The sequence below is a fragment of the Oncorhynchus keta genome, chromosome 6 (genome assembly GCF_023373465.1).
Source record: "Oncorhynchus keta strain PuntledgeMale-10-30-2019 chromosome 6, Oket_V2, whole genome shotgun sequence".
NCBI classification, from domain to species: Eukaryota; Metazoa; Chordata; class Actinopteri; order Salmoniformes; family Salmonidae; genus Oncorhynchus; species Oncorhynchus keta.
In genome coordinates this window covers 24,646,248-24,661,067 of record NC_068426.1, presented here as the reverse complement: position 1 = coordinate 24,661,067, position 14,820 = coordinate 24,646,248, and positions in this window count along the sequence as shown.

Below are 14,820 nucleotides of genomic sequence, written 5' to 3'. Positions count from 1 at the left end.
GTATTCAACAGAAAGGAAAAACAGTGTAGGGCGCGTAATCGTTCTCATGCGCAAAACAGCTCTGCATTTTTCCTCAGTCACTGCCAACAAGGTCCCATTCTTCATTTTTCAGAAAATAAGCCTTAAACAATGTCTAAAGACTGTTGACACCTAGTGGAAGCCATAGGAACTGCAACCTGGGTCCTAACCCATTAGATACAACAACTATTAGACTACAAAAAATCTCTGAAACAGGAAACACTTATCTCCCTCACTAGCTTTAAGCACCAGCTGTCAGAGCAGCTCACAGATTACTGCACCTCTACATAGCCCATCTATAATTGAGCCCAAACAACTACTTCTTTCCCTACTGTATTTATTTTATTTATTTATTTATTTATTTTGCTCCTTTGCACCCCATTATTTTTATTTCTACTTTGCACATTCTTCCACTGCAAATCTACCATTCTAGTGTTTTACTTGCTGTATTGTATTTACTTTGCCACCATGGCCTTTTTTTTGCCTTTGCCTCCCTTAGCTCACCTCATTTGCTCAGATCGTATATAGACTTGTTTCTACTGTATTATTGACTGTATGTTGGTTTTACTCCATGTGTAACTCTGTGTTGTTGTATGTGTCGAACTGCTTTGCTTTATCTTGGCCAGGTCGCAATTTTAAATGAGAACTTGTTCTCAACTTGCCTACCTGGTTAAATAAAGGTGAAATAAAAAATACAAATAAAAGATACTGTGTAGGCATTCAGTTGAAAATACCCACTTCAAAAAAATCCCACTTCCTGGATGGATTTTCCTCAGGTTTTTGCCTGCCATATCAGTTCTGTTATACTCACAGACATCATTGTAACCGTTTCGGAAGCTTTAGAGTGTTTTCCATCCAAATCTACCAATTATATGCATATCCTAGCTTCTGGGCCCGAGTAACAAGCCGTTTACTTTGGGCACGCTTCTGGCCTCCTTGCCAGTGTGTAACACCAGCCACACTACATGATAAAGGCAAAGAAATTTGGACACTGGCAAACCTTTGTCGGAGCCTACTACCGCATGTACAGTAGCGGTACTGAATTGGTAGACCTAGACCCTGTTACACTGAACGAGCCAAGACCAACAATCTTTTATGACCAAAGAATTTGCCCACAATGTGGAAATGTATCTGGGACAGCAAAATTGTGGCATAAGAAAGCTAATATTGTACAGTTTGTGCGGGCTTTTAGGTGATGTTACAGTGATTCTCATGTAAGTTGTTTACTGTATTTTCCAGTTGTCCAGGAATTTCCCAAAATAATATTTTTTTTATTATGTTTTTGCCAAAAGCCTAGCAGCGCTTTGAACTTGATTGCAGCGACTCATACCCAGAGCTGTGCTATTGAAAGGATACTGCTGAGACCTTTAGAGATGGATCAAGAAAAATATTATGGCACAGAGAAAATGAACAATATGCAGCTGATTGCTCGGATTGATTCAATCAATCGTTAAGCCATTCCAAGAAAACATTTAAGTCATTTAGCAGACGCTCTTATCCAGAGCGACTTACAAATTGGTGCATTCACCTTATGACATCCAGTAGAATAGTCACTTTACAATAGTGCATCTAAATCTTAAAGGGGGGTGAGAAGGATTACTTATCCTATCCTAGGTATCCTATCCTAGAAAACAAGGTGCAGTTTAAGGAAGGCTCTAAAAATGGAACTGTAGAGCTTGAGATCAATGTGTGCAGTATGCCTCAGAAGTTATGTGTGCATAAATAAATGTCAATTAGTTTTTTTTAATAAATATCTCTGGTTGGATTCAGATATGTATGACGTGTGCGCATACACATTTATCAACAACAAGCGTCACAAGGACTTAACGTAAATGGAGTTGCTTGTTGTAGTATATCAATTCACCAACACACCTAATTAAAATGATTGTCACTGAAATATGCATGGGATTTTTTAATGCACAAACACTCATGCATTGCTGGCTTTCTGTAGGAGAATGGGGTTGTGGATTAGTCAATGTAGTACAATAGATTGCCTATACCATTTCCAATAAATCTAATACTAAAAGTAATATTATATCAAATGTTGATTATGATGAATATTTACAGGGAATATTGCAAAAAGGTTTGCACTACCCTAATTGAAAACTTTGTTTTGTTTGGTTGATATTTGAAGCTGGGAATATGAAGGGGCAGAAAACCTGGTGAGAGTAGACTGCAAAGTGCTCCATGGACAACAACAGCAAATAGCCTAGGGTGTCTCCATGAGTAATGGCCTATATTTGCATGAAAAAGGCTTTTCTTAATCTTTATGTCCATCAAATTAAATATGTATGGCATAATAAAGGTGCTTTGGGGTTTTGAAGCCTTGTTCCGTTGGCCTCTACTGAGGATGCAAAGCATAAATCATTCCTCAGACTGTGCATTGTTCTTTGCTGTTTTTCACAAAATATTATATATGTGGTAACGTATAAAAACTATTATGATATTTCCATGTTCTAATAGAGAAAGAGCATCAGTGCTTTCAGAGCTATGAAACACCACGTGTGTACAATGTTTTCAGTAGAGTAATTAGTGTTACTACACACAAATACAATATACGATATACAGGGTCGTTCAAAGGAATGCAGTGTAATATACCGATAGACATATTTGATTAGAAATATTTATGTTACAATGTCTTTGTAGCTCCATTTCATCAATATAAACACAAAACAGAGCATATTTAATTTTTCTTTCTGGACAATGTCAATATCTTGGAAGTTACAGTAATTGCGACTTCTGAAGGAAAGTTTAGAAAAATGGCCTCATTGTGAGGCAGACCGTTGATGGAGAGTTCTTTATGCAGGCCTGCTGTTTATTCAATACTTCCCCTGTAGCCTTGACTGCTTGTTTTGCAAGAGTTAGTCTATTTAAGGATGGATTGGAATTGGGGAGCCAAAGAGCAATTACGAACATTTGGCCTTTTCAACATTTGTACGGTAGCTTATTTGATTCAGACTATATCAGTACTTCAACAAAATCCATCTTTCCAAGGGTAGCAAAGCAGAGTGATGATGTCTAGACCACTGTCAGAGAATGGGGGGAAATGACTCAGGGGTTGATACGTATTTAATTGCTTATGAATAAATAAACACTTTGCCTTTTTCTCATTTAACAGAATAATTAGTAATTGATGTGCCTAGCAGAGTGTAAACTGAACCTATTGGACTCATTACATACAGTGCTATGCCTCGTAATTGCAACATGCAACATCATCATTTTGGTGGACTGTATCTTACCTTTGGGGGTATAAAAAAAAATGAACAGGTCAAAACTGTGTTGCAAAATGGTTATTTTCATCATGAATTAGTGCTTTTTTTGGGGTTGCTTTTATTGTTCAACTCTTGGCATATTCAACACATGTGTGTTAGGTGAGTCACTACAGGCTTTGACATCCTTGTAAATCTGCCACAAAGCACAAGGAAAACCATTTGAATCGTGAATAGCAGATTACATTCATTATAAATCATGCATGAATCAGTCGGAGCTAAACAGTAGGACAATATGTTATGAATAATCAATTACAAATAGATTTTAGTCCCTGTTTATGCAAATGTAGCATTTGATATTCATCAGCTTCCAATGCTGTTGTGCCACCTGTTCTAACAGCAAGAACATCGAGCGTGAGCTTTGCATACTTTCCCTGTGCCATCTTTCTGATGTTATGGTGCAGGTGTTGAATTGATAAAAGTCCACTATGAGGAACTAGAAATTGGTCCCGGAGCTCTCAAAGAAACAACAAATGCTCCCTGTACCTACATTTGATTGCTTGCTCCGATTTCAGGCTATAGATAACTGCAGTTGGAAAAAGAAAGAAGAAATAAAATAAAATAAAAAAACATGGGGTCAGACAAGGTGGGGGAACTAAAGAAAAAGCCAAACAGGAGAACAGGAGATGGTGGTCGCATTGGAATCACATGGGAGGAATCCATCCCTTGTTTTGCCTCTACAATTTATTCAGCGTCACACGCCAACATAAGTGGAACGGAGACCTGCTGACCCTCCCCTCTCCCTGGAGAACATTGAGTCTTGTTCCCGCCTGTCCCCGCTCCGCTCCTCCATTCCCCACTAAACAACAGTGCTGGAGTAGAGATAGGTGATGAACTGCTGGTTATTTGATAAAATATCAATTTTCCCTTCACACCACTGATGTTGATTTAACACCCGGCAACATTCGAAAATAATGGAGGTTTATCCTAGTTTTTGGTCCTAGAGCCCATGTCACTATAGTGGTGTATTTATATTTACCTATGAAGAGCATTTTTTTTGTAAAACCCTTGTGATCTCCAAAATAAACAAAATACATGCACATTTGTGGAATCACTTCTGAGAAGGGAAGACATATACTGCAGATACTAGAATCCTCTCACTTTGATGACTGTAACTGTATCAAGGACATCATTTACCCCAGTCAGCACAATGTGTCATAACTCTTGTATGACCCAGTTTTACTAGATAGGTATGAGGAATACCAATGTAATTTCAGTTTGAAGACTGACATGACCCATTCTTTTACATACAAAAAAATGCCCCTGTATAAATGCAGACTGACAGGTGATCCATTACCCTGGGTTTAATCCCAGTGGCCTATTCGCAGTCTGTAGTCACTCTCTGCCCATTAGGGACCAACCTTTGGGATCTCCCGTCTCTTAATTACATGTCCAAGGCTGACCCTGGCTGTCAGGGTCCTGGTCCAGGCCACGAGCAGGAATAAAAAGCGCCATCATCTCCTTACAGCAGTGTCTTTAAAGGCCCAGTGTAGTCAAAAATGTGATTTCCCTTTGTTTTATAAATATTTCCACACTATGAGGTTGGAATAATCCTGTGAAATTGTGATGATTATGATAATGCCCTTTTAGTGTAAGAGACGTTTGAAAAGACCGCCTGAAATTTCAGCCTGCTTTGGTGGGATGGAGTTTTGTCCTGTCTGGTGACATCACCAGGCTGTAAAATAGTTAATTGACCAATAAGAAAGAGAGCTCCAAACCTCTCTGCCAATAACAGCTAGTTTTCAGTTTCCTCCTCCCCACTCAGACCACTCCCAGACAGTCCTAGCTAAATTATTGCTTGAGAAATTGCTCTTTGCTAAGAAGCTATTTTTACATCTTTATGACCATTTTAAATAAAAACAATCACAGTAGGGTACGTAATTGTTACCCAGACATGATTTGATATTGAGATAAAAATGGCTGCATTGGACCTTTAACCTCCAACAGTGTGACTCTCCACGGGTGGCTTGTGTCCAATTTATAATTTGCCACAAGGAAGGAGAACAACGGCCTTTAGCTGTTATTCATAAGGCAGGAACAAATAGTAAATTAAGGAAATAAACCTAACCCACTCTAAGATGGACATAGGGACTTATTTAATTAGACAGTAGCAACAGGAAATGCAGCAACAGGGGACATTGTTATTAATATTTTGTGAGTAATGTCATATTTCCTTAGTTATAAATTCAAGCAAACTAGTGCAGTGTGACTGCCTACTGTAAATGTAAATGTGGCATACTGTCTAAATTAAAGGGAAACGTTTGTCAATGAGCTAATCAGAGAGACTTCTGGGATTTGGAGCATCACATCAACATCACATCAAGTATCGCTAGCTACCTTTTCAACATATGCAGCTCTGATACTGCTTGTGTTGACAACCGTATGGCATTGGCATTGGCATCATACCTAGTCGTTTAGTAATAGGCTGTCATTTTACGCAATCTTTTGATCAAACATAACAAACCATCTAGTCAGATGCTCATTTATTTAGCTCTAACGCAATTGTTTCCCAGGTCTAAAATATGCGAGATATTACAACACATGACATCAAAGCAGAATTGACATCTCATGTCTGCAAGATGGTGAATGTCTTCCCCAGAGATTTGGGGGAAGTGGTATGTATAGATGGATAGGGGATTCTTAGGGAGTGATGTGGTGGCTTGCCAATCATTTGATGATGCAGCATCTGTTTTCCTATGCCTGTCAGTGGTCTGACACAGTGGGTTATAAATATGTCCTGATCAAATGGTTGGAGGAGTAGGCATCTAGAGACCTGGCAGATGTGTGGGCATCTCTCACTCATTAACCACTGCTACCGGCGATGATGGCACCAAGGTTGCCAACGTTCGGGATGATCAGATAGATGAGACAGGAAACAATACAGTGGAGGATCTCCACTGAATTGTGTCGCTGCACACGTTAGTATTATAGAGGCAGATGTTTCTTCATTGGCTCGGCATCCCTTTAGGCATTAATAGGTGTGAAGGATTGTGGGTAAAGCCTGTCAGGATGCTTCAGTCCGTAATGTGATTATCAATCTTGTAATCTGACATTTTCACAGAATCCCAGCAGATGAATTCTATGTGTGTTGGTGGAAATGTATAAAATACTGATGTCTCTTTGATATTGAGCAAATCTCAGCTAAACAATTATTGCCGTCGATGGTTGCCGACTTCGGGGAAATAGGAAGTACAATAGCAACAGTGCTGGGAGTGAGGGATGCCTTACCTTATCTGCCTGATGATTTCTGAAGAATTAACTCACCAGCCATGTGCCTCTGCATCGCCAACAACCTCCTAGGCAATACAAGAGATGCCGTTGCCAAGTGAAACTACAGAGGTTCCGAAATTGTTTTAATGCACAACAAAACAAGTATCAAGCTGGGGCCTTTGTTGCTAAGGGCAACAAGGCTGTCTGTTTAGTCTGATGTGGATTTAACGGTGATACCGAGGAATTAAGCAGCAGGCCGTTGTTTGTCCTGAAATCTGCATATTCACTTAACTTATTACCCTGTGTTTTGGCCCAGCTTCATTACGTTTCCGGAGTCCTATTTCAATCGGTCTCTTCCCTTCACACGGTGTTAGCCTCTGGATAAGTCATACTTTCAAAGCATGACCAATAGATGAATAAAATGCTATTCACCGAGGTTCCTGCGAGGATGCCAATTAATTTAAGTTTCAACTTCAGCTCAGCCTTCTGGGTCAGGAGGAAGCATTACGATTTCATAGTTGAGGTACACAAGGATTTGTTTGTACCAGTTGGGAAATTAAATCATACTGTGTCTTGCCAACTTGGGTCTGACCATGTATTTGTGTCAGGAAATAAGGAAGAGCCACAATATTATCGTAGTAAGACAAATCCAGTTTATTGGTTTCACACCAACACTTCTACTAAGACTACACTGAGCTTAATCTGAGCCTTAACAGAGGCTAGACTATATGTTCAATAATATGCATAAGTATTTTCAATAAGTATTCTATGGACATTTTTTGCATTTTTGTGATTTTTGTGATTTTGTGATTATTTATGGTGTACATGGTCATTTATTTAAACAGACATTTGAAATAGTTATAATATGTGCCATTTTCCCTTTAGAAAGCAGCTAGCCAAGATTGTAGCAGTTGACTGACTGCACGTGGCAGTCAATTAAAAGAGCTTTCCGCAACGTCATCAATCTGTGCGCCGGAAAGGAGCAGTAGCCTGAATCAAAACCACATTTATCCATCTTTTCACTTTTGTTAAGGTCATTGACTCAAGTAATTATTCAGAATGGCTACCCAAGTGAGGAGAGAGAAAGTTCATAATTAACAGGAATTGTCAACTATTGGGGAAAGGGAGGATATAGCTTTGAAAAATTCCATTAGAAAGAGATTAGTCCAAGTCAAATTGTTATCACTCAGTCACGATTCATGAATTCTGTTTATCTCTACAGCTGCTCTTAGATTCTTAAATTACCTGTGACATTATTCACTTCTTCTATAAATGACTATAATCACCACAATCATCATCAATATTGTTATAGGCTGAAAGTTTGACCCACTGCTGGCCTACTTTGTAGGGACTCTCTCGTTTACTCTCCCTTGAGGTTTCCATGGTACCCTGGGGTTTCCTTGCCTTCCTGTGTCACAGCTGGTGTAATCCTAAGGGAAACAAGAGTCTCAATTTTGGGTGGCATGGGACTCCTATCTCTCCCTCTGGTTAGATCTATTAGCGGAACATTACATGTAATTGAACTAATTAAATCCACTTATATAACTTCATGATGTAACTGTGTGGCAAAATTGCATTGAGAAATAAAAGTGTAATTGAACATTTGAATCATATCAGTGCTCACTCTGACAATTTAATCTCTGAAAGATCTGAAGCAGTTTCATTAAATAGAGATACTGTATCATTCATTCACATATTCATCCAAAAAAAGAACCGTAGAAGATATATTCATGCTTTACAACATGGGGAGGGATTACTCGTTTGTGGACTACCATTTTTTACCCAGCAAACAATTGAATGGTGATAATTGAATTTATGCAGAATACAATTCACTTTGCCCTTGGATAAATACAATCAATTGTTATGGAGTATTTCAATGTGCTGTGTTCTCCTTTTTCAATGCACATTGTTATCTTTAAATGGCTACTGCAGGGTATGATAGTACACAACCCTAATAGTGTAGCCATATTTTGCGAAATGATATTTATAAGCCATTTAGAGCAAGTGTGTAATGATATCATGTTGTTATTACATTTCCTCAGAAACCACAGGCTCTAGCCTCTGTTATAGAAAACGGTGTGATCTTGTGAATTTCTGACACCTTTTCATAGACTTTACAGATGAACATCTCCACCGTTGTATATTTGGCACCATTTACCTGGTTCTCCCCCTGCTAAAGCATGACATTTCATTTTCTGTTCACTAGTAAAAAAAAAAACACTTTTTTTTTTACAAATATCTACCCCTTAATACATACAACTGTCTTCCTGTGAGAAGGTTTTATACATAATCTTCACAAATACATTACCAAAACACAACAAAAAACAGTATCAAAGACAACGTATCACTCTTCTTTTACTTCAAATAATATAAACTCAAATAACAAGCATACAGAGAGACCTACTAGTGCAATCAAGATTGTACATATTGATCACAGACACTATTCTCAGCCAATGGCATGCTGTGGCTCAGGCTAATTAAGCATCTCAATAAATTGCATTCTACCATTATCTGTCGGGGTCACTGAGCCAGTGGTGTAAAGTACTACTTAAGTAGTTTTGGGGGTATCTGTTCTTTACTACTTTTGCTTTTACTTCACTACATTCCTAAATAAAATAATGTACCTTTTACTCCATACATTTTAACCGACACCCAAAAGTACTTAAATTTGGAATGCTTAGCAGAACAGGAAAATGGTTCAATTCCCACACTTTTAAAGAGAACATCCTCAGTCATCCCCTGTCTCTGATCTGGCGGACTCACTAAACACAAATGTTTGTTTGGTTTTTGATATCTGAGTGTTGGAGTGTGCCCCTGGCTATCTGTTTGCTTAATACCTGGTTTGCGTAATATAAGGATTTTTTTTATGATTCATACTTTTATTTTTACTTTTGATACTTAAGTATATTTGAGCAATTGCATTAACTTTTTTTTTACAATTATATTTAAAAACAAATACTTTTAGACTTTCACCCAAGTAATATTTTACTGGGTGACTTTCACTTTTACCTGAATACATTTCTATTAATTAAGGTATCTTTACTTTTACTCAAGTACGAAAATGGGCTACTTTTTCAACCACTGCTCTGAGCCCAGGAAAATATATACGCATTTTCAACTTAATTTGGCATTATCTCGACTTCCTGCATCCAGTCTGAACTTCATATCATGTCGACCTGTGGAGGTTGGAGATTAAGAAAGGACTACATTTTTTCACAACTGATTGCTGTATCATCTTGGCTGGAAATTTGAAATGTTAATGTGAAGCCATCCAGTTCAATGATGTGTCTGTATGAACGCAGAAGGATGTTTTGTGGAGAAGACATTTGAGGGGAAGTAACCTAATCGTTTTGGCTTCAGCCATTATCATCTCTTATAGCTCATATCATAACTTCAATTGTAAGCTCAAACGCGTTAATGATCCTTATCAAATCACCATTCCTTTGAGAGACAATTTGTCAACTGTAGACCTTAAGGCATGTCACCCGTGGTACAAGTCAGTTTCCAACGTCCATCCATGTCTGAGGATGGAAACCAGTCACTAGGGGCAACAGTGAACTGTGTTACCTTCAGGTAAGCATATGCTTCTGGTTTGAAAGGTTGCATGTTCGAATCCAGCGAGATAAAAAATATTACATTTTGTTTTGTTTTAAGCCTGTCCCAAACCTTAACCCTTACCAATTAATTAAGGATCGGCATCCCGTCAACGGGACAGTTGTAAATCCTTCAGCGCATTATGTCAAGATCTCAGATTTTAGAGTGACAATAAATGTCGATACATAGAAGTGTCTGATATCAACTGAAAGCTTAAATTCTTGTTAATATAGCTGTACTGTCTAATTTACAGTAGCTATTACTGTGAAAAAATGCCATGCCATTGTTTGAGGAGAGCTCCTAAAAACAAAACAATTTTTTTCACCCCGGTAGGTTTGATAAAGTCAGCTCTGAAGGTGAAATGTGTACTTACATTCTGAAATATTGCTCTGATTTATCATCCAAAGGGTCCCAGAGATAACATGAAGTGTTGCTTTGTTAGATAAAATCCTTTTTCATATCCTAAAAAAGCTCATATAGCATGCATGATCAATTTTGTATTTCCACTCGTTCAATTTGCAAAGAAAGTAATCTGTGAAAATCTCACCCTAAACATTGTTTCAATGAGTCAAATCATGTTCGTATCTATTCCTCAGAGATCCTAGAAGGTAACAAGACTTCTCTATTTGATTAGGGGTCTAGTATACCCTATAGGACACCATATTTGGCCAGAGAGTGACTCCTTCATGGCATGCCGATGATGCGGCGGCCATCACTTGAACGACTGTATCTTTGTCAAATATGCACCAATCGGGGTCAAACAAAGTGAGTATTTGGAAACCATGTATATGTCGTAAAATGTAACTTCTAACCTTTTATGACAGCATGCCTTTACATTTTGGACAAAAATTAATATTGAAATTAATATAAGAATATTCAGTTATGAAGTTATGAAAACTGGTTGTTTTGCAAATGTTGAAATTATAATATGGCTACTAATAATTGAAAAGCTAAATCAAAGTCCAAGTATACAGATTTGACGATATTCTTGCAGAAAAATGGAATATGAATGTGAACGTCTCCTTCACAATTTGCACAAATGCACATGGGGACTTCACACTAAAAGTCTTGAGGATCAGTCATACTCCAAGCTATCCATCTGAAACTTTGCACATACACTGCTGCCATCTTGTGGACACTATCAGAAATGCAACCAGGGTAATGACTATAACAGAAACCTTTCTCTTGCATTTCAAAGATGCTGGTTTAAAAAAACACTGGTTGTTTTTTGTTGTTGTATTTTCTTCTACCATATCTATTGTGTTATATTCTCCTACATTAATTTCACATTCCCACAAACTTCAAAGTGTTTCCTTTCAAATGGTACCAAGAATATGAATATCCTTGCTTCAGGGCTTGAGCTACAGGCAGTTAGATTTGGGTATGTCATTTAGGTGAAAATTGACTTTGGAATGATATAGAGAAGTAACCAAACACTTTCGAAATTAGACATTCGAGAAACATGGATGAATGTCTAATTCTGAAGTGAGATTGTGAGATTTTGCTTTAGATCTCACTCTTTGTGTCCACGAGCTGCATTTGGATCCATGTTCAACAAGGCACTCTCTTCCACACAAGACTGTCAATGGGACGACTCTGCTGCTCTGTACATCGTGGCATCAGAGTAATACTTTGCCTGGCTACCTGAACTCCGAGCTCTGACCAAACACTACATCACACCCACAGATGTTAGTTACTTCTCTGCAATGAGTCTAGATCTGAATACCTTCCCAATGATTTGTAAAATGCAAACACATTCTAACTGCTCTGATTGGTCGCAGAAACGGATGGGTTGGGCAAGAACAAACGTCCGTAAAGCGGCTTTGATACTCTGATTGGTTAGTGAGGATCCAATGGCTTTGTTTTGTACAACACCCCTCAATTTGACATCACGACAAATAACTTCAGCGATGTTAGTCTCAGGCTGAAGTATGTTGCGAATCATAAAGCAGCGGAAAGATTCAGTTTGAATCATCAGGCAAATACTGGCTTTGTACCGACAGCAATATGTCAGATAAATAACGGTTACACAGTGTATGTCTTAAATCAAGATTTAACATGCTACAGTATATTTGACTCACTCACTTTTCCGCCACAAAACACCAGAACATGGACAAAAAGAGTTGACCCGGGCTCACCGTGTTTTTACACTATGATTTGAATATTAGATGTTCAATGTAATTTGTGTGTCAATTATTAATTATTAAGGAATCATCAATCGGCCACATTAAAATGAGAGTTCAGGTAACAGCGTTGACCACTAATAATCACTAATACGATCACTATCAATCACTAATAACATGAAATAAAGACAGATCTTCAGATGACTTAAAATTATTTTGTCAAAGCAACAAAATAACCAGGGCGTTACAATGATGGTGAAAACTTGGAGACATTTGGGGATTAAGTGGGTTAAAATCACCTAGAAGTCACAGAGGATGAACGGAAGGACATGTCAAAATGTATTGTTTTGGAACATTAGCAAGTCTTTATTCATATATAAAATCATATATATTGAATTCTCCATCAAAGGGCACGTCAATTATATAACAGGCTTTCAAAATGAAACATTGGTACACAATTTCTACCTAAAATAACAAAGGGACGCAAAAGACATTCAATTCGTGGAACGACCCCATTACAAGATAACACTTGCATTACTCTGCTCATCACCAGCAGACCACCGATTGTCCATAGCTACCCCAAGCTTGTTAAATCACAGTCACGCTGTGTGCACGCTGCAAGAGTTTTGGATTTTAATGATGTCAAGGTAAGGGTAAGGTACACCACACGCAGCACAACGGCGGTACATGTTGTAACCCAATTCCCAGGAAAAGGAGTCCACATTCACACCACCAAAACACCATGCATATCTCCTCATGCAGCTTTTCAGCTCGGGGCTATGATGACCAGAGCGTGGGGATGGAACAGTGACAGAGTGCTGCTACCAGACCATATCTGCACATCCACACAGCTCAAGGGAAGGAATTAGACCTAAATTGAAGGGAGTATCTCTGTTATACAGGGATCTGTGGGATCTACAGTGTATTAGCGGGGTAACTAGTACATTTGTGCATTTGGCCAAAGGCGTCTCTCTCCTCTGTGGCTATCCAATGGCAATAGTGTATTTGGGACTGTAATAACTGTGGATGTTCGTGTGCTATGGGTCATTTTCACTTCTCCCACTTGGCCATCTACTTTTTAAATGGAAGTTATGCTGATACTTACACTCCATTTCACAAATATCTATTGAACAAAGCCTGTTGCTTTGAATAACATGTTATGAAGGAGTACGTCTACAATCTATACAGAGAATAGTTGAGCGGAAATCATAGCAGAAGGAGCTTTCATCATACTACATAATGATATTATGCAATAAACTATGCACCTTTTGTTGCCATAAAAATACATAGTTGTTTCAGAGTTGTGGTAATTTCATTTGGATCCTTAGATGTATGGAGGGAGATAAAGCTGCTCTACAAAGACTATGATTTGCATAGGTTTTGAGATATTCTGTCTGACTGCCAGACGGCTTTCTCTCAGATACTGAAGAAGTCACATAGTACTTACCTTTTCATAGTTTCCATGGAAACAAACACATCTACAATTTCTGAAGGCAAGGGAGCAGGTGAATAATGGTACCGCATTATCCATCACAAAATCACTAAAGCTCCTTCTGAACCAATATGTTATGTGCATGGTTGAGTGGACTTTTATCGCACTTTGGTTCGTTAAGATGTTCGCTCCTGAATACCAAATATTCGTTTTGGACATTCAATTGCACTGCAAGTAAGACAAAAATTGAAGAAGCAAAAAAAAAGAAAAGAAGAATTTTTCTGAAACATACATGCTTGGTCTTGACTTTCTGATTATGTGGTCCTGTGTGGCTCAGTTGGTAGTGTCACCCATACGTAAAATCTTTGCACACATGACTGTAAGTCGCTTTCGATAAAAGTGTCTGCTAAATGGCATATATCACATTCTAAAGTGATTCAATTAAAATGTCACTATACATTGCCTTTAAATTTTTTTTAAATAATTTGTGGCTAAATTAATTCACAAATATAATGGACTTTAAAACACATACCTTTCCTATCTTTAACCACTGTAACTCACCATAAGAATTACTGACGAAACAGCCATAATACCATTCAGCTTCTCTCAAGCGAAGATATTTTAGAGAAACCTGCCAAGACTGTCAAGACATTTTACTTTTTTTGCTATGATTTTCCCTGAAATCAGATTTACTTTGGCCACCTGCTAAGCCACCCAGGGCAGGGTCTTCCTCCCCATGTAGTGGTTGTATTAGTGAGTGTGAAATTTGTGTTTACAGCCTGGTAAGCCAGCATTAAGCCCACTGTCTGCTCAGCACTGGGGATCAGAGAGGCAAGCCTCGGGGCACCTGTCTGACGGATGACAGGGGGGATGTAGTGGTGGCTAAAGGGGTGGGTATGTGTGTGTTTGGGTGAGTGTGTACATGTGTTTAGTATATACTGTATGTGTGTGTGTGTGTGTGTGTGTGTGTGTGCATACCTGTTCATATCTGGTTGTTTTTCTAGTTTCACTGTGCTGCCCCCCAACTGAGACCAGCACTCAGCCAGACATCACTGTCACTGTGTGTAGGTGGGTGGGGGGGTGGGTCTCTTGAGCTCACCCAGACATAGAATACCCTGAGACGCCCCTCTCGGAGAGATTGTAGAGATTGTAGAGATGTGTATCTAGTCTGACT